At 41.9% G+C, this 24,603-nt stretch overlaps 1 pseudogene; it reads right to left on the bottom strand.

The window, feature by feature from the left end:
- Nucleotides 1-95: 95 nt before the first annotated feature.
- LOC129167244 (gastrula zinc finger protein XlCGF26.1-like) lies at nucleotides 96-24,603 on the bottom strand (annotated as a pseudogene).

The raw sequence follows: 24,603 nt of genomic DNA, 5'->3' as shown, positions 1-24,603 counted from the left end.
CTTCTGGAGTCGTTACAGTATACTAGGACCAGTTAGGTTCGACTACTAGAGCAGTATGAAGGTGACTTGTCATAAAAAACCCACAGACCAGAAAATAAGTTTAAATCACCGGCTTATTATTTTTAGAAAAAAACAGAAAATAGACAGTTGACATACAATTCACAATACACATAAAACAATTAACACCAGGGAAATAAGATATTTTAGTTTTCCCCTTTTTGTCCAGTAGTTCCCGTTTATCCTATTTGTCTCAAAACCTTTAATTTGGCTTTAAAAGGATGCTATTTTCAACCTAGGTTGTTGTTTTATTAATTTCAAGTTCTAAGTTCAAGTTTGTTCTTTAATCTATTTAAGTTAACACTGTGTTATTTTAAATCTAGTTTAGTTCTTTAATTCCAAAATTTAATGTAATTTTGGTTTAGTTCACCTTTAAATTTCAATTATTTCCTATTTGGTTTCACCCACAAAATTTACATTTTTATTAATACCATGCCAGCATTAAAATGTGTGGTTGACCCAAAAAAAAAAATAAACAGCATAAATGTAAAAACTTAAAACAATTCAGCAAAAGGCTGAACAAACCCTTTAAACAAAAAAAAAAACAAAACAAAAAATGTATTTCTCCTTTAACCATAAATCCCAGAATTATTCTGAATGGTTATCCCGTGCTTTGTGAGTCCAGCGTTCTTCTGCAGAGGTGTATGGATAAATCCTACCAGATTCCAGTGAAAGAACGCAACGTCCAGCAGGGGGAGTTTTTCTCCTTCTGACACGCACAGTTCAAGGGGTCCGAGGGCGGCTCGCCATCTTGTTTCACGCTTAGGAAATCCAACTCCGGTTCTAGCTCAGCATTTCCCGGTCCAAACCTTAATGGCCTACCATAACGATAGAATAAGGTGCATAAACATTTAAAAATAACACACAGATAGCCCTTAGGTAACAGTAAAAGTCTGTTTTTTTTAGCTCATTTAGTCCTCAACAAGGTGGTGCCAACATGGCGCCCTGAAAACACATCAACGGCCTATGAACTACCGCCTCTGTGTCGAGTAAGCACAAATTCAATGCTGAAATCAACCATTATAACATTAAACAACAGAAATCTGCTACCTGGGCTTTCCATTTACATGAAATTAGCAATATAATACAACAAAACATTTCTTTTATCAAATAAAATACAGTTACTGAACTCACCAAGTCCCGTTCAGTTATGTTCACAACATCACCAAGGCACAGCCGGTAAGGAAACAGAAATACCTTCTCCAGAGTCTCAAAATGGATTTATGTGGACTTCTACGTTGGTATTTAATATATATTTTTTCTCATTTACGCAGCAGCTCCACAAGGACTGTCTGCATCTCTTCCTCCGCAGCGCCAAAGTGAAAGAACTACCCGGTTGGCTGTAGCGGATCATGAGTCACGCTGCAACGTGCCCTTCAAATTAAGAGTCTGAACAGATATTTTTGCTTTTTTTTCTGAATTAACATTAAAACCCATGAATTTGCAAGTTATTAACCTTTTAACATGTTTTTAAACACAAATAAAATAAATATAAAACTACTGATGTTTTTAATGAGTCGTTTTAACCATTAAGATCCATTTATTGACTATTTGTAACCTGTAATATATTTCTTTTGACTGTTTCTATTAACAGGCTTTTATTTATTGGGAGCTATGTTAACCAGGGTTACACCAGCAGGGAGACAGAACACCGAACATAGATTAAAAGCCATAAAAATTTGGAAGTTATTTGAAAAATTTAACTTAGATAATTGGTAATAATTCCCCATTTATTCTGTGATTGTGCTCTGTATTCTTAAATTTTGAACAATGTTTTAGTACTTTTGCCCCTTTGTTTGTTTTGTACTTTTGTGCTTTATTTCTATGCTGTGTACAGATACCCAGTTTTATTAAAAATAAACAAATTAATTAAAAAAAAACACCGGGCATAAATTAAGGTCTGCCAGCGTCCGCGTCAGTTTACGTTAACGTCCGTCTACGACGTCGACGTCTGTGCAGTTGAACTTTGGAAGCAAGGGTGTAGTAGTGTTGTGATCGCGTAATCAAAGGCATCGTGACGTCATAAAGGAGTTACGTCCTCTCGAGGGATCAACTCTTTACACTTTATAAGCGACAGGCGAAGGCTCAGCACCTGGAATAAATTCTGTTCTTTGGAGACAAGTTTTGAAGACATAATATTTAAAATGGATTCAAGTGTTAGCAAAGAGGACGTCACAAAAGCATTTGTGAGTGAACTTTTGAGAGACACAATTGAATATGTAGGCGCACGATGGGCTCAGGATTGGTCAGAAAACACCGAGGAGGAAATCTATGATTATCATTTTGACTTAATCTGGGATGCAGTAGAGACTAAACTACATGAGTTCTCTATCACCCCAGACAATTTTGACAAAACCTTCATTAGGACTTCCTGTGACATTCGCAAAGCCATGATCTGCAGTGAAGGACACTTATTGAACGCTTTGTTGGACAAATGCCCAGTAATGGATAATGAATTTGTTCAAATGTTTTTACGACAGCTGGAGAAAAACTGTGTAAAATCTGGTATCAGAAAGTTCTTTTCAATTATAGGGACAGCCGTGTCCAACGCTTTTAAGAGAAAATCGACGAAAATGTATCGCTCTGAATCTGTGGAGCTAGACCAGGATTCAGTCTCCTCTATGCAGATGGAAAACCAGGAAACCCAGGAAGTGGAGGGGGCGATGGAAAACCAAAAAGATGTCAAATCACTTTCTCAAGTTGGAGACAATGTAAAATATTTGTTTGTGATGGGTGAACAGAGCAGTGATGAGATGAACGATTATCTTAAAACTGCTGTCGCTAACTATGTACGCAAAACAGTACATAGGCCTGCTAAATTACTTAGATGGTCACCTGAGAAAGAAGAAGGCTTATGCAAGTATCACTTTGACAAAGTCTGGGCTGCGGTGGAAGAAGAATGGAAGACAAATCCCATGGACGAAAAACGTTTCAGAAAATGTGTCATGAAATGCTTCAAGGGGGTTTTATTTACGTTTTTAAAAAGAATTCTCACAGAAACATCTGACGTCTTAGAGGAATTAGAAACAATAACACGCGACATCTCTATGCCTGAAGAACACACAGATGAAAAAATAGTTTCGAACATGCAATTTCTTGAAAATTCACTTATTTCACATGATGTGAATTTAGTTTCAAACAACGAGTTTTCAGGGGTTCCACTACCAGAGGATGGCATCTTGTCTGAAACCATTAAAGTACCGAGCTGCAGATCTCTGCTACCGTTATCAGAGACGGTAGAAGATGCAAATCTGTCACCTTTAGCCCACATAAGAGACGGTAAAGAGCAGCTTTTAGAGACGGGGGATCTACCGTCACAAATTATACTAGAGTCACCGTTTCAGCGCCAAGAAACAGGGGATCTTTCTGTGAGCGGTCATTCAGAGCTGTCGTCATGTGAAGAGAGCTATGAGGTGTTTGGAGATGTAAATGAATGTTTCCACACACTTGTCAGTGAACTTGTCAGGAAAGCGACTACGAAGGCTGCTTCAGAAGCACCGTCAGGCTGCACGTTTGAGGTCCATCAAGACACATACGAGTATTTTTTCAACAAGATCTGGGCTGAAGTTAAAGATGAAGGTCAAAACGATTTTATTCACCCCGAAAATGCATCCAAAATCTATAAGAAGATTTATAAGAAAGTTTCTAGAGACCTGCTTTGGAACAAAAGACTCTTGTCAAAGATGTTAGATAGAAACCCAGTAACTGATTCTATAATTGTCTCGTGTTTTACGAAACACCTGAAGAAATGGGCCTCCACTCATCGTCGTCACTTGCAAACAGCACACAGGAGGAAGAGGGGTGAAGAAGGAGACGCCCTGAGTTGTTTGGCGAGCGGGCCTTTAGAACATCACCAACAGAACTTCTTCTCCGAACCTCTCAGTTGTGAAGACAGAAGATATCAAATGGATTCAAGTGTTAGCAAAGAGGACGTCACAAAAGCATTTGTGAGTGAACTTTTGAGAAACACAATTGAATATGAAGCAACACGATGGGCTCAGGATTGGTCAGAAAACACCGAGAAAATCTATGATTATCATTTTGACTTAATCTGGGATGCAGTAGAGACTAAACTACATGAGTTCTCTATCACCCCAGACAATTTTGACAAAACCTTCAAAAGGACTTCCTGTGACATTCGCAAAGCCATGTTCTGCAGTGAAGGACACTTATTGAACGCTTTGTTGGAGAAACGCCCAGTAATGGATAATGAATTCATTCAAATGTTTTTACGACAGCTGGAGAAACACCGTGTAAAATTTGGTATCAGAAAGTTCTCTTCAATTGTAGGGACAGCCGTGTCCAACGCTTTTAAGAGAAAATCGACGAAAATGTATCGCTCTGAATCTGTGGAGCTAGACCAGGATTCAGTCTCCTCTATGCAGATGGAAAATCAGGAAACCCAGGAGGAGGAGGCGATGGAAAACCAAAAATATGTCAAATCACTTCCTCAAGTTGGAGACAACGTAAAATATTTGTTTGTGATGGGTGAACAGAGCAGTGATGAGATGAACGATTATCCTAAAACTGATGTCGCTAACTATGTACGCAAAATAGTACATAGGATTGCTAAATTAGCTAGATTGTCACCTGAGCAAGAAGAAGGCTTATGCAAGTATCACTTTGACAAAATCTGGCCTGCGGTGGAAGAAGAATGGAAGACAAATCCTATGGACGAAAAACGTTTGAGAAAATTTGTCCTTAAACGTATAAGGATTACATTTACGCCTTTAAAAAGAATACTCACAGAAAGATCTGATGTCTTAGAGGAATTAGAAGAAAAAACACGCGACAACTCTATGCCTGAAGAACACACAGATGAAAAAATAGTTTCTAACATGCAATTTCTTGAAAATTCACTCATTTCACATGATGTGAATTTAGTTTCAAACAACGAGTTTTCAGGGGTTCCACTACCAGAGGATGGCATCTTGTCTGAAACCATTAAAGTACCGAGCTGCAGATCTCCGCTACCGTCATCAGAGACGGTAGAAGATGCAAATCTGTCACCTTTAGCCCACATAAGAGACGGTAAAGAGCAGCTTTTAGAGACGGGGGATCTACCGTCACAAATTATACTAGAGTCACTGTTTCAGCGCCAAGAAACAGGGGATCTTTCTGTGAGCGGTCATTCAGAGCTGTCGTCGTGTGAAGAGAGCTTTAAGCAGTTTGGAGATGCAAATGAATGTTTCCACACACTTGTCAGTGAACTTGTCAGGAAAGGGACTACGAAGGCTGCTTCAGAAGCACCGTCAGGCTGCACGTTTGAGTTCCATCAAGACACATACGAGTATTTTTTCAACAAGATCTGGGCTGAAGTTAAAGATGAAGGTCAAAACGATTTTATTCACCCCGAAAATGCATCCAAAATCTATAAGAAGATTTATAAGAAAGTTTCTAGAGACCTGCTTTGGAACAAAAGACTCTTGTCAAAGATGTTAGATAGAAACCCAGTAACTGATTCTATAATTGTCTCGTGTTTTACGAAACACCTGAAGAAATGGGCCTCCACTCATCGTCGTCACTTGCAAACAGCACACAGGAGGAAGAGGGGTGAAGAAGGAGACGCCCTGAGTTGTTTGGCGAGCGGGCCTTTAGAACATCACCAACAGAACTTCTTCTCCGAACCTCTCAGCACCGCGGAAATGGGTCCAAAGAAGGGACTGACAGCAGAAGGTGGCGATGATATGAAAAAATCACTGAAATTTATGTCGGAGGAGATCTATGTATTGTATTGCTTAATTAATTCACAAATGAATAAACCCACAGCTTTTATCAGTGATAATGGCAATAAAAATAAAAAAGCTGAAAAAATACATGAAAAAAATGGTTCACCAGCAGTGCTAAGTTGTGTCATCAGAAATAAAGGGAATGTGGTTAATTTTCATGCTGAACGGTCCTTTTTCTTGGAGTGCTATGACTCAATCATGGCAACGTTTAAGTTACAAGTTGGAGTCGGGAGAGGCAGCGATAAGGCTGAAGGAGAGATGCTAGATCTAACCTTATTGACTTTGTCCACAAAGAAAGACAGAAAGTTCTCACAGTCTGCAACAGAGTGGATGGAGGCTGTAGGAGAGGCAGGAGAGACGATGCTGCTGATGGTGTTAAACAGCACCTTGGGGTTCCCTTTGCTCTGGGACACCAGGTTGGAGAAATAGGAAACTCTCGCATCTCTGACTGCAGAGTTAAAGGATGACAGAAGATACTTTAGGTGCAGCAGATGGACGTGGAGATGGGCTTTCTTCCACAAACGCTCAACTTTTCTGCATTGGCACTTCAGGCTGCGAAGGCTGTCATTAAACCAGGGAGTAGGGTTCACTGCAGGAACTGATCTGGTTCTGACAGGACAGATGTTGTCCAGAATGGAGAGGCAGTGCTAGTTAAACTAAGAAGTTAAGGAATCTGGGTCGTTATCAGAAGAACAGGGTGGATCAAAAGCAGCAGAAAAATTGCTAGCTGTGCTCTCATTAAGAAAACGAGAACTAACCAGATGGCGAGCAGGAGGTGGGGACGCAGAAACTGACAAGTTAAAGAAGATGCAATGGTGATCTGAAATATAAACGTCCTCAGGACTAACACTGTCAGCATTTAGACTCGGGTAAAAACAAGGTCCAGAGTGTGCCCCCTGGTGTGTGTGGGGCCAGAAACATGCTGGGTAAAGCCGAAGGTGTCCATAGGGCTGGAGAAATTCATGGCAAAGTGATCAGAGGGATCATCAACGTGGATGTTAAAGTCACCAACAATCACCAGTCTGGACAGCTTCACAGTGGAGGATAGAAAGTCACTAAACTCCTGAAGGGAAGAACTGTTTGGACCAGGTGGACGATAGACCACAGCACAGTAGAACGGGTCCTTACGCCCAACTTTAATCAGCTGCAGTTCAAAGGAAGCAAAGTGACCAGAGGTTGGAGAGCTATATGGAAGATGGTCTCTGAAAACAACAGCTAGGCCTCCACCACGACCAGAACCCCGGGGCTGGCTAAGAAAAGAATAACCACTCAGGCAGAGTTCAGTCAGACCAGAATAATCAGATGCTTGCTGCTAAACTTCAGTCAGAAACAGAAAATCCAGGTTTTTAGAGAGAATTAGATCATTGAGCAGGAAGGACTTATTGTTAACAGAGCGGGTATTTAATAGTCCCATGCTGAGTAAGACGGAGGAATTAGAAGCTACAGAAACAGCTGGAGTTAGTGGACGTAAATTAGCAGGGTTAGATCCACGGTGTTTATAAAAACCACTTATGGAGGGAACCGCAGGAGAAACCACTGAGGAATGAGGATAAACCGACCTTAAAAAACTTGGACGGATGAACCGCGCCGCAACGCGGCCTGGCGGGAATGCGGAAGTGGCGCTCAGGTCACCAAACAAAGGAAGAGAAGCTAGAAGATCACGCCGATGTTTACTAGATAAACCACGCTTTAAGAGAAGTCTTATTCTCACCTGGATTCCTGCTCGTTTACCTCTTTTCCTCCGACGTTTTCCCGAGACCGGACAAACACGCTGGAGGCGCGCAGGTCGGGACCGTCGTTTGGCTCCAGGCCAGTGCGCCACTCAGATAAACAAACAGGGAGGTACGTCCCCGGTGCATCTTGGGCGATCGTGAACGAACGGAAGGACAAAAGTGTCTGGCGATCATAGGAGATGGTAGCAGGGACACTACTGAAGAGGATCGCAGACAGGAGCAAGGTGGAAAAGAGGAGGTTAGTGGAGAAAAGTTTGAAAAAGTGGCCGGTGACTGCGGCTAAGGCAAGCACAGGCACCATCTTGTTGCCGACAGTGGGTTATGTACTACAACCATCATGGGCCCGTTGTCTTGTCTGTTTCTTAAATACAGGAGGGTATAACAGTTTTTTCTTAATCTTTAAGTAATGTTTTTTTGTATTCAGAATTCATGAATGAACATCTCAAATGTTTGGTTAAGATCTGAGTTTAAAAAACAAAGGAGATTTGAAAAAGAAAATCAAAAGAAGAGGTGGCTCAAGGGCCGAGTACGGACTTGATCAACGACAGTAGAGCAGAGGTACAAGACTAATATTAAGGTTGTAAAAAAACTAAATAGTAATTTTGGAAGTACAGTTAAATAAATCCCTAGAGTCTTGTGTGGATGCTCGTATGTCTCTTTAAATGTGTCTTTCGGCTAAATCTTTGTCCACAGAGCTTACAGGCAAAAGGTTTCTCTTCTGTGTGGACTTTCATGTGTGTGTTTAAACTATTTTTGGGCTAAATCTTTATCCATAGAGCTCACAGGCAAAAGGCTTCTCTCCTGTGTGGACTTTCATGTGGTCGTTTAAATGATCTTTACGGCTAAATCTTTGACCACAGAGCTCACAGGCAAAAGGTTTCTCTCCTGTGTGGACTCTCATGTGTTTGTTTAAATTATTTTTATGGCTAAATCTTTGACCACAGAGCTCACAGGCAAAAGGCTTCTCTCCTGTGTGGACTTTCATGTGGCCGTTTAAATGATCTTTACGGTTAAATCTTTGACCACAGAGCTCACAGGCAAAAGGTTTCTCTCCTGTGTGGACTCTCGTGGACGTTTAAACTATTTTTGTGGCTAAATCTTTGACCACAGAGCTCACAAGCAAAATGCTTCTCTCCTGTGTGGACTTTCATGTGATTGTTTAAATTTGCCTTTTGGGTACATCTGTATCCACAGAGCTCACAGGCAAAAGGCTTATCTCCTGTGTGGACTCTTATGTGTGTGTTTAAACTTTTTTTATGGCCAAATCTTTGTCCACAGAGGTCACACGCAATAGGCTTCTGCTCGGTGTGGCCTTTCATATGATGGGTTAAACTGGGCTTTTGGCTAAATCTTTTCCCACAGGCATCACAACTAAATGATTTCGGTTGTTTCTGGACTTTTCTGCATGAGCCTCCATGTTGCTTCTCTTTCACACATTTTGTAGTAACCGAACACTCTGAAGACTTTACTGCTGAATGACTTGTCACTCTCACATGTTTCTGAAGAGACCACTTGTGGAGGAACTGTATACCACACACAGGGCAGCTAAATGATTTGTTGACTGTCTTAATATCTGACTCCGAAGACTTGTTCTCATTACAGCCATGGTCTCTGTTTCCAGTTTCAGGTCCAGAGTATGAACGCTCAGAGTCTAGATTCAAATAATCTTCATCTTCTCCACCAACTTCAATCTCTGAAGAATCGGATGTCTTTTCATTAGGGTCCAGATCTAGGTTCTTGCTAGTTTCTGCACCTCCACCAACTTTTGCTGTCATCAGCCCAGCCAAGCTGCTGGTTGGGACACCTCCGTCTTTCATTTGATGGTTGTGGAAATGTAAGAGCAGAGGTTTCTCATCCGTCTCCCCTCTATTCCTTGAATCTGCAGTAAACCAAGCAGAAATATATCAAATAAAAATATTCAGTAAAAAGAGAAGACAAAATACCTAGGGGTGTTTTTGCAATCAGTAATATAAATAACCAATGTTGGTAAACACATTACTATTTATAGTAATGCATTGCTTTTACAAATAACTATGAATCTAATGAGTTGCTTTTAAGTCCAGACATCACTATGTGATTGGTAGAAGGAAAAAAACACTATCTGCAAATTCTAATTAACGCCTCTCAGAGCCGGTCAAACCAGCCGTCCGTCGCTGCTACTGTGGAGCCTAGAGATACCCTGACAGCAGCATCGAGTCGGCCCCTCCCTTCCTTTCTCTAACACTGAAAGCGTGCAGCGGCAAAAATGTAAATAAACATATCTGCCAAACCTTTAGTGCTGTAAAGTTTGTATCCTACAACGAAATCATGGCGCGGAGGAAGCTCGTTAAAATGCGTCAAAACAGCAAATGTAATATGTGTTATAAGAAGAAACTGTGGGTGGAGTGAGGTGAGATTGTAAGGCTCGCTGCAGGAATAAAAACACAGAGCATCAACACTCATCTATAACCCATAAAATAATAATGAGCATCTTGCTGCTAGATCAGCATCTTGTGATGACAGTTAGTTCTGCTCAGTAGGTCAGCTGACTTTAATCCACAAGATGGGACATTTGGCACTAGAATTCCTGATAAAGAGCTAAGAGCAAGGTCATTTAAACATTTGTAGGCCAGAACCAAAATCTTAAATTGAACACAGAACTGAACTGGGATCCAATGCAGAGAAGCAACAACTGGTGTGATATGATCATGTCCACAAGTGCCAGTCAAAAGACAGGCTGCAGCATTTTGAACTAGCTGCAGCCTAGCAATACATCCATGATCAACACCCAAGTAAAGACTATTGCAGTAGTCTAAACAAAATGCATTAAATGCATTAATAAGCTTCTCAAAACGATTCCTCATCAAAAAGGACATATAAAGATTCTTTAGGTGAAAAAAGCATACTTGAACCACATTATTGACTTGAACATCAAATTTCAGCTAAGAATCAGTCTTAACACCCAAATTAGACACAACATCCTTTGTGGAGCACCACTTGGTGCAAACATAATCAACTCAGTTTTAGACTCAGTAATCTGGAGAAAATTACAACCCATCGCTTAAAAACGACTTTCTCGAGAACCTTAGAAAGAAATAGCAGCATAGAAATAGGTCGATGATATCGAGACATCAAGACCGGGTTTCTTAAGAAGGGGTTTGATTACAGATCTTTTCAGACTCTTTGGAACTTCCCCACACTGCAGACTAGAGTTGACTACATTATCAACCATATTTGAAATAGCTGGCCAAACGTTCTTAACAATAGAGGATGGAATGATGTCGAGTGCAGAGCTGGATGGTTTCATCCTTTCAGCAATTTCATCCAACATATCTGGAGATACAGAGTCAAAAGAATTCTAAGTAGTTGAATCAAAACAGATGTCTTCATCAATAAAACTAAATTGCTGGGGAATTTGAGCTTGAATAGTTTCAGTTTCGCCTATAAATTATGTCAGAAACCTCTCAGCAGTAGTCGAAGAGGCTTTAAGTCCACCTGCACATGAAGGATTTAAAATCTCATCCACGGTAGAAAATAGTACTCTTAGGTTATGCTCATTAGAGCTAATAATATCAGATAAAAAAAGTGGATTTTGCCTTTTATACAGCCATTTGATAGGAACACCATGCAGACCTCAAGTCTTCAAATGAGGGCTGTGACCTAGATTTCTTCCAGTTCTGCTCACATTTGCTGCATTAGGTGAAGATTCACGCAATGGAACCTTGCGTTTTATTGGCTTTTCTGCATTTTTGTTGTCTCTGATGCTTTTTTTGAATGGTGTGGCTTCTCTGGTGACTTATGATCGAGCTGTGCTATGAGGCTTCGTCCTCCTGTTGATGTAGCGGGTGCTGCGCACTGGGAACCTCACGGATGGTGTTGCTGTTTGGACTGCCCGTGTGCTCTCTACTCCCCAGTCAATCAATCAATCAAATTTTATTTCTAAAGCGCTTTTCATGCGCAGTCATGATGTGTCGGCCCTCTGTCCGCCCCAGCTCGAGAAAGAAGCATCGTAGAAGACGGGGAAAGCGAGGTAGCGGCGCGTGAGACATTGGGCTGGACTTCCTGGATCCCTGAAGAAGCGGCTGGTCCAGTTCGGCCCAGCTTGTGACCCGGTGGCTCAGAGACGTCTGATGGATTACTCTGTGCCCTGCCTTGTGAACTTGGCCAGCTTTGAGGGTGAACTGGCACCGCGCCACAGCCATTCGGCTCGAGGATCTAGCCAGAGTGGGGTTTGCGGGGAGAATCTGCACTTGGTTACGGGCTCTGAGCTGGAGGAGATGGTGCCCATGCGCGATCCTGGTGCTGCGGCCCCGCCGCAGACCCGGTTTGGTATGGTCAATGCCCGGTCTGTGCAGAACAAAACTTTTATTCTTCTGGATTTTTTTATTCAACATGACTTGAGTTTTCTGTGCATCTGTGAGTCCTGGATCCCATTTGGTGACTCAAGCGCCCTGCTGGAGCTGGTACCACCTGGCTGCTCCTGTTTTAATAACCCTAGATCGTTGGGAAGAGGTGGTGGGCTGGTTGTTGTTTTTTCTTGCTTTCCTTGTAAACAGCTTACACCCACCATGTCATTTTCTTCCCTTGAACTGTGCTTATTTGAACTGTGCATCTCCCCCCGCCTGCTCGTCGTGTTGATTTATCGCCCTCCAAAGACTGACTCTATCTTCCTTAATGATTTCTGTGATCTTGTGGCAGACTGTATCCTAAAATATGACTATGTCCTACTTTTTGGTGATTTTAACATCCATATCTGCTGTCCTGACAATGTGCTTGCTAAAGGTTTTTTGAATTTGCTAGATTCATTCAATTTAACTCAATGGGTATCATCCCCAACTCATGCCAGGGGTCACAGCCTGGACCTGGTTCTCTCTTTTGGTCTCCCTGTCATGAACCTTGTGACTTTGCCTCCTGTGTTCTCTGACCACTCTCCAATACTCTGTGATGTTACGTTGCCATGTCCTGTCCCTGTGTGTGAAGCACCAGCTACTAGGTTCAGAGCCCTTGATGCAGAAACTGTTGCAAAATTTGTGGACTGTATGTCTGTAAGGTTAGAGACCTTTAACCCAGATCCATCTAACACTGAACACTATTCACAACACTTTGATGTACTTTGTAATCAGGTCCTGGACGTGGTTGCCCCTCTCAAGCTTTGCAAGTCTAGGCCAAGGAGGGAGCCTTGGCTCTCTGATGTCACACGGGCTTGTAGGCGGACGTGTAGATCCTCAGAGAGAAAGTGGAAAAAGGATGCCCTACAGGTCTCGCGTGAGTTGTTCAGAGCATCTCTGGTTGCTTATCAGGATGCAGTGAGGGTTGCCAGAACTGCATATTTTGCAGACATCATTGAAGCAAACTCAGCCCAAGATTCACTGCAAAACACTGAACTCAGTTGTGGTGTATCAGGAGCCTAGCTTCATGTCTCCTACAGCTGCTGGAAACTCTGAAGATCTTCACAAATTCTTTGTTCATAAAGTGTCAGGCATTAGAGCAGCTATTTCTGGTAACTCTGTTGACTCTGTTCCAGTTCCTCCATCACCACCCACCCTGAGCTCCCTCAATACCGTCTCTTATTCTGAGCTGAGTAAGCTTGTTGCGAGGCAGAAGCCATCTGGCTCTCCACTTGACGTTCTGCCGCCTCGTCTCTGGAAGGCTGCCTTTCCGTGTCATGGCCCTTCACTTGGTCAGATTATCAATGGGAGCCTCAGCACAGGTGTGGTCTCAGCTGCATTGAAAGCAGCAGTTGTACAGCCGACCCTGAAGAAACCTGGTGCTGATGTCTCTGTGATTGAAAATTACAGGCCTATCTCTACCCTGCCTTTTACGTCAAAACTGCTTGAGAAAGTCGTTTATCAGCAGCTGGTCTCACATTTAGCTGACTCTGATCTGTTTGAGGTTTTCCAATCAGGGTTCAGGTCTGGCCATAGCACAGAGTCGGCTTTACTGAGGGTCTTAAATGATATATATCTATTACTAGATCAGGGTACATCTGTGGTGCTTCTGTTGTTAGATCTGTCGGAAGCTTTTGACACGGTTGACCACGCGATTCTGCTTGATCACTTGGAACGATGGGTTGGGATCAAAGGGTCTGCTTCGGATTGGTTTAGATCGTATCTCCACAACAGGACATTCGGTGTTAAACTGGGTGATGTTTTCTCTTCTTGGGAGGGGCTCTGCTGGGGGGTCCCGCAGGGAACTTGGTCCTCTTTTGTTTGCCATTTATCTGCTTCCTCTGGGGTCAATCTTTCGTAAACATGGAGTAAGGTCTAGCTGCGGACGTAGCCCCGGCCAAACACGCCCCTATGTACAAAACACGCGTGCACGTACGAAGACGAGAACTCGCATGCGTGTTGCAACAGATGGGAATGACGGTTCAGGTAAAGACAGATTTATATTTTTACAACTTGCGAAGATTTTGTACTAGAAATTTGAAAGTTTAAGACATAGTTTGATAGATAGCGCATTCGTAATTTTTTTCTGAAACACTTTTATATAAAATTAAGCATTATTGGCAGTGGGGGAAGATGTTATGGACACAAATTTTTTAATATAATTTTTAATGGGCTACATACAATCCTTTTGGCCCAAATAAATGTAACAATAGGCTATTTATTTGACCGTTAATGACTCCTCATCTAATAAGCAGCAAACTCACGACGGCAATGTGGTAGCCCGGAGGTATTCTACAAACACAAGAACAGTGCTAATGCCTATATGTATTGTTTTCACATTGTTTATGACAGCCTCTAGGTGTAAATGTCATTTTTACTAATTGCCATTTATTCTTTGTCTCATTAGTGAGAGGCAGCTGATGTCCTATGCCATGGAACTGCTCATATACTCGGAGAAAAAATCAGAAAAGCTCTGCACTCATCTGAATTTTTGAAGAGGCTGTAGCATTTATTATTTTTTATTTTTGGAAAGTTTTTGTAAGGCCAATAAAAGTTGTTGCTGTTTGTTTCATTTGTCAGAACTTTTTTTTCTAAAGCCAAACTTTTCTGCTTTTGTGTTTACAGTATATTCTTTACAGATTAGTGTATGGTCAATACCAGTTTACTAGTCTTGTGAATTGTATACTTAATGCAAAATATTTTAGTAATTTCTAAATCAATACATTTTGTGTCAAAGGGCCAGCAATTATTCCTGTTAACAGAATATATGAAATGCATATATACACATGTAAATATGCCTAAAAATTACAAATCAGCAGCTTTTCACTGTAACGAAGCAATAAAAAATCATAAATAGTAACATAAATATTAACTACTCACCCGTATGAACTTAGACCCACTACTGCTGTAGGAGGCGTGCTCCCAAAAATGGAGGCCAGTGGGCTTAAGGGGTTAATTAAAATGATTACCACTAATTACTTTTTCTGATATTTTATTTTATTGCATTTAAAATAAACACTTGCACATACATTACTCACCTGCTAACTTCAGTAAGCATAGGTATGTTGTGCCTATTGTCCGGCAACTGATTATTGTACGGCAACTGATTATTTGTTGGTGGTATCTGTGTTTTATAATCTCACTGGGGATGGCCATAAAGTGTGTATGCAAGAAACAAAAATAATCTCACTGGGGATGGCCAAAAAAATCCATACGTTCATATTTAAACCTGGGGTCCTGTCTGTTTAATTACATTATTACTATTTCTTTATTTTCTTTCAATTGTGTTGTTCGCTGGGAGGGCCGCCGTTATTGAGCTAGGGGGTAGCTCAAAAGGGGGGCGTGTTTTGTCGGGGTGGGGGGATGATTGGCCGGGGGCGTGGGGGGTGTGCCGAGGCGTGTTTGGCCGGGGGCGTGTTTGGCCGGGGCTACGTCCGCAGCTAGGTATTATTGTAAAAATGGCCTAGCGTTCCATCTCTATGCTGACGATTGTCAGATTTACTCTCCATTGTGTCAGGAGAAAGGTCACTCTATCCAGTCCTTTGTGTCCTCTCTTAACGAGGTGAAATCTTGGCTAATGGCTAACTATCTGCATCTGAATGAGGGAAAGACAGAGCTCATTGTTTTTAACCCCAACAACAGGGCTGTGGGTCGTTATGTTGATCTTGGCCCTCTTTCTCCCTACTCAAAACCAGTTGTCACCAGTTTTGGGGTGAAAATTGATGCTGGACTTAAATTTGATGTTCACATCAACTCGGTGATCCAGTCCAGTTTCTTTAATCTGAGACAACGAACAAAAATCAAGCCTATGCTGTCGAGAGCCCACCTGGAGCGGGTACTCCAGGCTTTTGTAATTACTAGACTTGTTTAGTTTACAATTTCTTCCAGGGTGGTGGTCCCCCCTATCTAGCCACACTCCTGAACAAGCATTCACCATCACGCGCTCTGCGCTCCTCTGACCAAGGCCTGCTCACTGTCCCTCGTTCTAGGTGTCATACTCGTGGGGACCGGGCTTTCTCAGTCCTAGCTCCGTCACTCTGGAACAAGTTGCCACCCTCAGTTAGGCTGTCCCCATCTCTGCCAGTCTTAAAGAGTCGCCTAAAAACCCACCTCCTCTGCTTGGTGTTCCCTGAACGTGTTTGAGTCAGGCCCTCTTTTATGTTGATTTTATTTCCCTGCTTTCATTGGTCTCTTTATTCCTTGGTTTACCCATTTGTCTTCTACTTTAATGATTTACCTCTTTTGCTCTATTTGAATTGCTTTTATTATCGATGTATTCATCATGTTTCACATTTCTCATGTACCGTGTTCAGCACCTTGGGCTTCTCGCGGAAGGCGCTTTATAAATAAAGCTTTGATTGATTGTTTTTGACCACAACTTCTAAGCCTGCTCACAACTCAAGGTTTAGAGCTGAAAATGTCTCTTGGATGAGAGTTAATAACCAGAAACGTCCAGATGTTTTCATGAAATCTCTTAGGTTGATGGTGTCCAGGATGACTGAGAGTCCTACATGCTGAAGCACGAAGCATCACTAAAGTCAAAAGGAAAACTGAAACACTTAAATGTAGCTGCTACCAGTAACAATCTAACAGATTTAAATGATTAAAAGCTCTAAACACTCTAAATATTTCAGGAAAGCAAATAAATAAATAAATAAAAAGAATCACAACTTTGCGTGTTGTGAGATTTATTATCATTAACATTACTATTATTACATGACAACGTAACCTGTACCCACCTCGGCTGAAGACCCCCTGGACGCAACTACGACAGGACACAGCGAAGAAGAGACGCTGGAAAAGGAGAACTACTTCAATCACCTGCACCCAATCCCCAACCTGGTTTCACGGTCGACAGATCAGAAGGACTTTTCGGGGACAAGATCAGCTCCCTGACAGGTGGACAACCACCTCAACACGCCATGGATGGACCCAGACGTCTCCCTATTGAGAAGTTGAACTGTGCGCTTTCACGTCTCAGACTCCATTCTTGCATTCCAGACTTGGACTTCAAGAAACTCATCAACTTAAGACTGAAACCATCCTGATCAACGGATGAGAACTCGAACCGTTCCAGCCTATTCTTCAACCGGGATTCTCAGTCCACGGACAAGCCCTTTGTTGAAAAACACCTGGGGCCTCATTTGTCGAGCTTGCTTATGCACAAAACGGGGTCGGAAAACTGCGTAAGCAACTTTCCACGCAAACTTTGGGATCTATGAAAGAAAACTTAGCAGAAAAATGTGCGCAACTTTAAGTTGACTAAGGACCTGGCTTACGCACATGTTGGACATGGAGAGCACCTGCAGTGCTGCTGCTGAGAAGATAAAATTATGAAATCCTGCAGCATTATCACTTGTACTGCTTCGTTTTCACACAGAACAAGACCCCCCACATGCAAGCGTACACGCACATGCGCGCACACTCACACACACGTTCGCGCGCACATACACACACAGCCTGAAGCGCATAATACAGAATGCAGAATATCAGCAGGGGGACAAATTGAGACAGAACATCATGCGTCTGTGACAGTGAGTGTCATGTCGCTGTGACCCGATTGATCATGTGCCCTGGCTACTTGGCTAAGGGAGATTTCCGTTTCGCTGACTGGTTAGCACATGTGACTTTTCCCCGGGAGTCTGGGGATTGAATCCCGATTGGACCATTTTTTTTATATACGCCACAGATCTCTCTGAAGAATTCACAACATTGACGGCTCCAGCAACGCTGTGCCACTCTGTGGATTTTCTTATTTGTTTTGCAAAAGCACTTCCTTTCATTTCTCCCCCTCACCCACAGGTACCTCAATTTCTGCTTCTGTGAAATAGCGCTTCCTTGATCTGCCTTGATCTACGGTCGCCATGTCATTGGTGGAGCGCTGCAACAGCCGGCTTATGTATATACATGAGATCCACAAGGCACTTTGCACTGACTATTTATGGCAGTAAGTGGACGTGGTCAGGGCGGAATGTGACTAAAATGCAGCTGAGAAACTTTCTCGTTAGTCTCCGATTATGAAGTGGAGATTGTGTGCAGCTGTGCATACTCCATGTTTGAGAGGTCACAAATCTACTTCGCATAAGTACATTTTTTTTTTGCTGAGCTTAAGTTCGGCTTTAGTAAGGATTCTACGCAATGTTTGATAAATGAGACCCGAGGTTTGCCTCAGCTTCTGCCATAGTTAGAGCTGCATGAATTGATACTACCTGTTCCTCATTCACAGAAGCAGTCGTGTGCGACCTGTAGCTTTAAATTCATCTGATGTTTCAATAAACTCTACTGATGTTTTCTGTATATTATATGGTTTTGCTAATCCTTCCCAATCTCTTTACAGGAACTGCTATACATTGTAGAATTGTTGCATCACAGTAAATTCATTTCAAGACGTGTGAAATAGCTCTTCTTTAAGCCGGGCGTACACTGTGCGACTTTTTCACTCACAGCGTTCAGCTTCAGCTCAAACTGTACGACTTCCTCGCAGAGCAGATCTCACGAGTCGTGTGCTCACACTGTACGTCTGGTAGCAACACGTCGGCCCTAAAAATATGCTAAAAATAGCAGTTTTTACTCAACACGTCAGACTTTTTTGTCTTGTTTTGCCTGTTGTCCTTCGGGAGCGCTGCAGGACACACGGGGATTTATGGGGGTTGGATGAGGAAAACGAAATAAAGAAAGTAAATCTGTGTTTTGTGATCAGTTTAATTTGACACGAACACGACAAACACGCTTTCTTGACAATCTCTGTGAGTAAAAAAACGTGTAGAAATAAAAACGAACAACGTGTGTTATTAGGGAAATAGCGGGTGAGCGGTGTTGATGCAGGACTACGCATGCGCCGTGAGCGGTTCTGATACTTTTTGTGTCGTAGCTGCTCGCAGCGCCGCTTCAACAGTGCGATACCCTCACGAGGGACGAGCGAAATATTAAACACGCCAGAAGTCCGTGTGACCTCCCGACTGCTGGTCGGCAGCTGGTCACGTGGTGTTAATCGCCTCTCGTAACCCCCTGTACACTACACGACGCTCAGCGCAAAACTCGCCCCGATCTCGTGGATTCTCGAACGACTGGAAAATCGGCTCAAAAAAGTGAAAAAGTCGCACAGTGTACGCCCGGCTTTAGTTTATGATGGCGTCGATTTAACTGATTTTCATTATCTCACTTGTATCTGTAAACTGCTGTTTGATGTTATTGTCAGTTGTGTTTGCCTTATCGTGTTTTATTATTTTATTTGTTCTTTACTTTATTATTTTACTTTATTTGTTCTTTGTGTTGTTGTTTTCTTTTTGTTTGGTTATCCTGTTCGGATAAACAGGAGGGATTATGTTATGGAAATGTTATGTTTATTATTAACTGAATGTATTATTCTATGCCTGAAAGCATCCCCCCCCCCCCCCCCCCCCCCCCCCACACACACACACACACGGGCAGTTGCCTTGAGCTTCTGCCTGATTGCAGTTTGGTGACTTGTCTGCTTATTGTCTCTCCTCTCTCTCCAGCTGCAGGTATTGGGTTATTGATACAATCCCTAACAGTCATGTAATCATTAGTTTAGAAATATAGAATGAAACTAATTTTTATAAACTACATTCTTGAATCTGTCTGAATTAATATGAAGTGTGTGTTCCTAAGGTCGTACTAAATCAAACATTCAAAGACCAATAAGATTGATCATTTATAATTAGATGGAATATCACATCTTATTGATCATTCAGTAAAAGTAACCACTTCCATCACGTTACACCATCAGCATGGCTCTACACTTCATCCTGCAGCATCTGGACTCCCTGGGTACCAACACCAGGATCCTGCCAGAAGCAGAAACAGCTGGAGTTAGCAGGTCAGATCCACGGTGTGTAAAGTCCACTCATGGAGGGAACAGGAAGGGAAACCACTGAAGAACCAGGATAAACAGACCCGAGGAAACATGGACGGAGACACGGCGCTGCCCCGTGGCCAGGCGGGAATGTGGAAACGGACTAGGGCTGAAACGATTCCTCGAGTACCTCGAATAATTCGAGTACATAAAATCCTAGAGTCAAATTCTCTGCCTCGAGGATTCGTTTAATTCATATTTAATTAATTCGTGGCTTTGCAGTCGCCCGTGGTCATGTTTCACCCGGACTGAAATAAGTGACGCACATGCCCACTGGACTGCACACGCGAGTAGCGAATGCAACTTAACTTTCTCTTAAGCCATGGCGGACAACGTGGACCCCGGTGGAGTGCGAAAAAGACAGAAAATGTCAAAGTTGTGGAACCATTTTTCACGTCGTTAGGCGGAAAACGTACTCCAGTATAAATACTGTAAAATGGATTTAGCCTACCACAACACCACATCCTCCGTGCTGCAGCACCTGTAAATGTCACTTCTGCAGGCGGACTCAGAGCCTCTACAAGATAATGCTTTTTAGCCTGTATTTCTATATATTCTGCGGACACTGCGACTTTTTCGTTTGTAGCACTGTTTCAGCTTACACCGTACGTCTGGTAGCAACACGTCGGACTTAAAATGTGCTAAAAAATAGCATTTTTACACAAAACGTAGGACTTTTTATTGTGTTATTGATGTTTGTTGTCCTTCGGGATTGCTGCAGGAGGACACGGGTATTTATGAGAGGAAAACGAAAGAAAGTAAATAAATGTTTTGTGATCAGTATAATTTGACAAAACCACGGCAAACATGCTTTCTCGACAATCCTTGTTATTGTGTGAGAAAAAAGTGTTGAAATTAAAACGGATGTGTGTTAATAGGGAACAGCCGGCGAGCTGTTTGCGCATGCACCGTGAGCGGTTCTGGTTCTGTTTGGGCCGCAGCCGCCCGCAGCGCTACTTCAACAGTTATCCTCCTAGTTTTTGTCTGGCTTGCAGGCTAGCAGATTCTCGCACGAGGGGAAAATCGGCTCAGGTTGTGTACTTATTTTTTGCACAGCCATTTGTTTACTGTGAAGTAAAGTTGAAGTGCTGAAGTTTTGAAAACTAATTTTGAATAAAACTTGAAGAATAACTGGCAATTGCTTGCTCATTTTAACAGGTCTTTCATAATTATAACATGCTATTTGATATAATGGTTTACAAATACAAAAGGGTAATTTATTAGAGTACTCGATTAATCGAAAAAAATATTCGATAGAGTACTCGATTACAAAAATATTCGATAGCTGCAGCCCTAAAACGGACCTGTGGCTATTCCAAACACAGGCGCCATCTTGTTAGCGGCCAGAAGCAGAGTATGGGTGGGATGAGGCTGGCCCATACTCTGGAACAGCAGCTGCTATGTGTGGACTCTCATGTGATTTGTTTGTTTACATTTGTAGTAAACCTTTCTCCAGTCATCATGACTAAATGATTTAGGTTTCTTCTGGACTTTCCTGCACGAGTCTACATGTTGCTTCACTCTAACACATTTCTTATGAACCAAACAGCCTGAAGACCTGACTGCTGGATGACTCGTCTCCCTCACGTGTCTCTGGAGAGACCACTTGTGAAGAACTTGTTGACAGACTTACCATCTGACTCAGAAGACCTGCTCTCATTCCAGTCATCATCTTCATCTCCAGTTTCAGACCCAGAGTCTGACAGCTCAGAGTCCAGTTTCACATCATCATCATCATCATCATCATCATCTCCACTAACTTCAGTCTCTGAAGAATCAGATGTTTGTTCATGAGGGTTCAGATCTGGGTTCCTGCTAGTTCCTGCTCCTCCACCAGTTTCTGCGGTCATCTGGTCAGCTGAGCTGCTGGTTGGAACATCTCTGTCTTCTATTTGCTGCTGATGAAGCTGTGAGACCAGAGGTTTCTCTTCATCATCCTCACTCTTTATAGAAGCAGCAGTAACAGGAGACCCGGCAGCTTCAGTCTCCTCCTTCAAACAGAGATGCTCTCCCTCCAGACTGGTCCAGAGCTCCTCCTGTTCCTCCTTTATGTGGAGGTGTTCTGGGTCCTGCTGGTCCACACCAGCACTCTGTTCTTCAGGATCTTCTTCTTTAACCAGCACCAGCTGTTGAACATCTGTAGGAAACACAGACATGTGATGTTACAGACCACCATACCTTTATATTTACACCACGAGTGATACCGGCTACATGATGTGGGGAAAAGGAACAAGAACATGAACTTCATTTAGATAAAAACAGATTTCTACTTTAGGATCAATAAAAACTTCCATCACAATCAGCGTGTTTGTTTCTGACCAGAACTTCTAAGCCTCCTACTGTCAAGTGTTTTCTTCCACTGTGAGGTGCCGACACTTGGAAAGAGCAGACTTTGGATTTCACTCAGAACAATTTATTTGACCAGTACTGAGATCAGTCCGGGTTCAGGAACCGGTCAGGTGGAAAAGCTTTAAATAACAAAAATAAACATGTAACTAAATCATGCAGATAAACTTCAATGCTGTTACAGGTAATACAGAGCAAGGAGAACACACCAGCATCTTTAGTAACCTTCAGTTGGGCGTCTAGTTTTAGACAAGTACTATTCTATCTGCTTTTACAAGTACTGGCTGCTAATTCAGAGATGAATCATTTCACAATGAAGCAAGGATGAAAAAAGACTGATTTTACCAGACAAATAATTAAATACATGAATACATCTGTTTTCTGCCTTAACTTGCTTTAACTTAATTTACTATTATTCCTGCAGTCATTTCTGGCACTCCAGACGTTAACACACTTCCTCTCAGTAAATTCCATTCACACCCAGACGGATAAAGAGTCCATATAAAGACGTGAATCCAAGAGCTTACCGACAGCCCGTCAAGATCAAAGTCTTTCTCCTCACAGTGTACCCATTTGTGTTCGCTCTGCACTCCTCTCAGTCTGCCGCGCGCTAGGCAAAAGCTTGTTGCAGACATTTTGGCTGTACTTCATTTCCCCCGAGCACAAGCTCTTAATTGCCTCAATTCTGCTCACCTGGCGAGGCGCGCGGCGGAGCGCACGCAGGTTCCATCTGCGGTCACGCGCTGTCAACGCGCAACGGAGTCAGCATGTAGAGAAAGGATGAGGAAAAATAGAGAGGGGCAGCCACACCTCTAAGGTCAGCGCAACACCTACTCACAAATCATTCTTTAGATCTGAAGCTGATGTGAGGAGAAACGTCTCCAAGATCAAATCAGGTACTATTCAGTCAAAAGGAAAATGAGCAAACACTTAGATGTAGCTGCTGTCAGTAACAACCTTTAACTTTTAAGCTCTCAGCAGGCTAAAGCACTACAAAGCAAAGGAATCTTACAAATTAGCATCCAATATATATATGTATATACGTATATATATATATATATATATATATATATACGTATATATATATATATATATATATATATATACATATATGTACTGTATATGTATATATATATACATATATATATATATGTATATACATATATATATATATATGTATATATATATACATATACAGTACATATATGTGTATATATATATACATATATATATGTATATATATATATACATATATATGTATATATATATACATATATATGTATATATATGTATATATATACACACATATATATATGTATATATATGTGTGTATATATATATACGTATATATACACATAAATATACGTATATATATATATATATATATATATATATATGTATATATATGTATATACATATACATACATACATATATATATACATATACATACATACATATATATATATACTTATATACATTTATATATTGGATGCTAATTTGTAAGATTCCTTTGCTTTGTAGTGCTTTAGCCTGCTGAGAGCTTAAAAGTTAAAGGTTGTTACTGACAGCAGCTACATCTAAGTGTTTGTTCATGGGGACGGGTCAAATGCAGGACGTAACTTCACCAGTGTGTGACAATGACTTTGGGACTTTAACTCCCCTCAAAACAAAAGATTCTTTGGATCAGTACGAGTCACATGACCACTATACTTGGCTTCAAAATCGTTCATTGGATCTAGTCACTCTAAATCTTCAAGGTTCTACAATAGTGTGTGAATGAGTGAATGACTGGTTGTGATGTAAAAAGCTTTGGGGGGTTTTAGAACCCCAGTAGTGCTAAACATATACAGATCATTATTTTAAAGATTGAACCTCATTCTCATAATTTCACTGTAATGTCCCACCATAGACTGACCATATATTCATTCATTCATCCACCAGTACCTGTGTCCATGCTGTCCAGGTCCAGGTGGTGAAGAACACACGGGGAATCAGTCCCAGCTGATGGATGATCCTGAAGTGGTAGCAGGTTTTCTTTAGCCGTGTTTAGCTAACAGCTGCAACAGAAACAAAGCAGGAGAGCTGATTAAGATGCTGCTTCAGAACAACGCAGGAGATTAAAGATCCAACGCTTTGGTTCTGGCCAAAGGAACAGCAGCAGATCCAGAGGGCAGGAAGTCTAGAGAAAAGCTTTTCTGGCCCACAACCTGATTCTGGAGCTCCGATTGTCACGAAGACCGCAGAATATCTTCTCTGGTTCTGGAAAGAACTCCACCAAGTTGTTGAGGAGGAGAAGAAAGTTTCCACAGCCTGGTGAGAAGATTTCTGCAGCAGCAGCAGTTAGTCGCTTTAGCGGATCAACTCTCCCAGAGACTGAAGTGAAGACATTTTTACTGCAGAGCCTCAAATATTCTCCTCACACACCAGAGTAACAACAAGCTAGCTGCTCTGCTAGCAGCTTCCGGTTTCTGCTTCTTCCGGTGGTCGGTAACCA

The sequence above is a fragment of the Nothobranchius furzeri genome, chromosome 7 (assembly GCF_043380555.1).
Source record: "Nothobranchius furzeri strain GRZ-AD chromosome 7, NfurGRZ-RIMD1, whole genome shotgun sequence".
Lineage (NCBI taxonomy): Eukaryota > Metazoa > Chordata > Actinopteri > Cyprinodontiformes > Nothobranchiidae > Nothobranchius > Nothobranchius furzeri.
The sequence above is the reverse complement of the archived record's forward strand: the minus strand, read 5'-3'. Positions and strand labels throughout refer to the sequence as shown.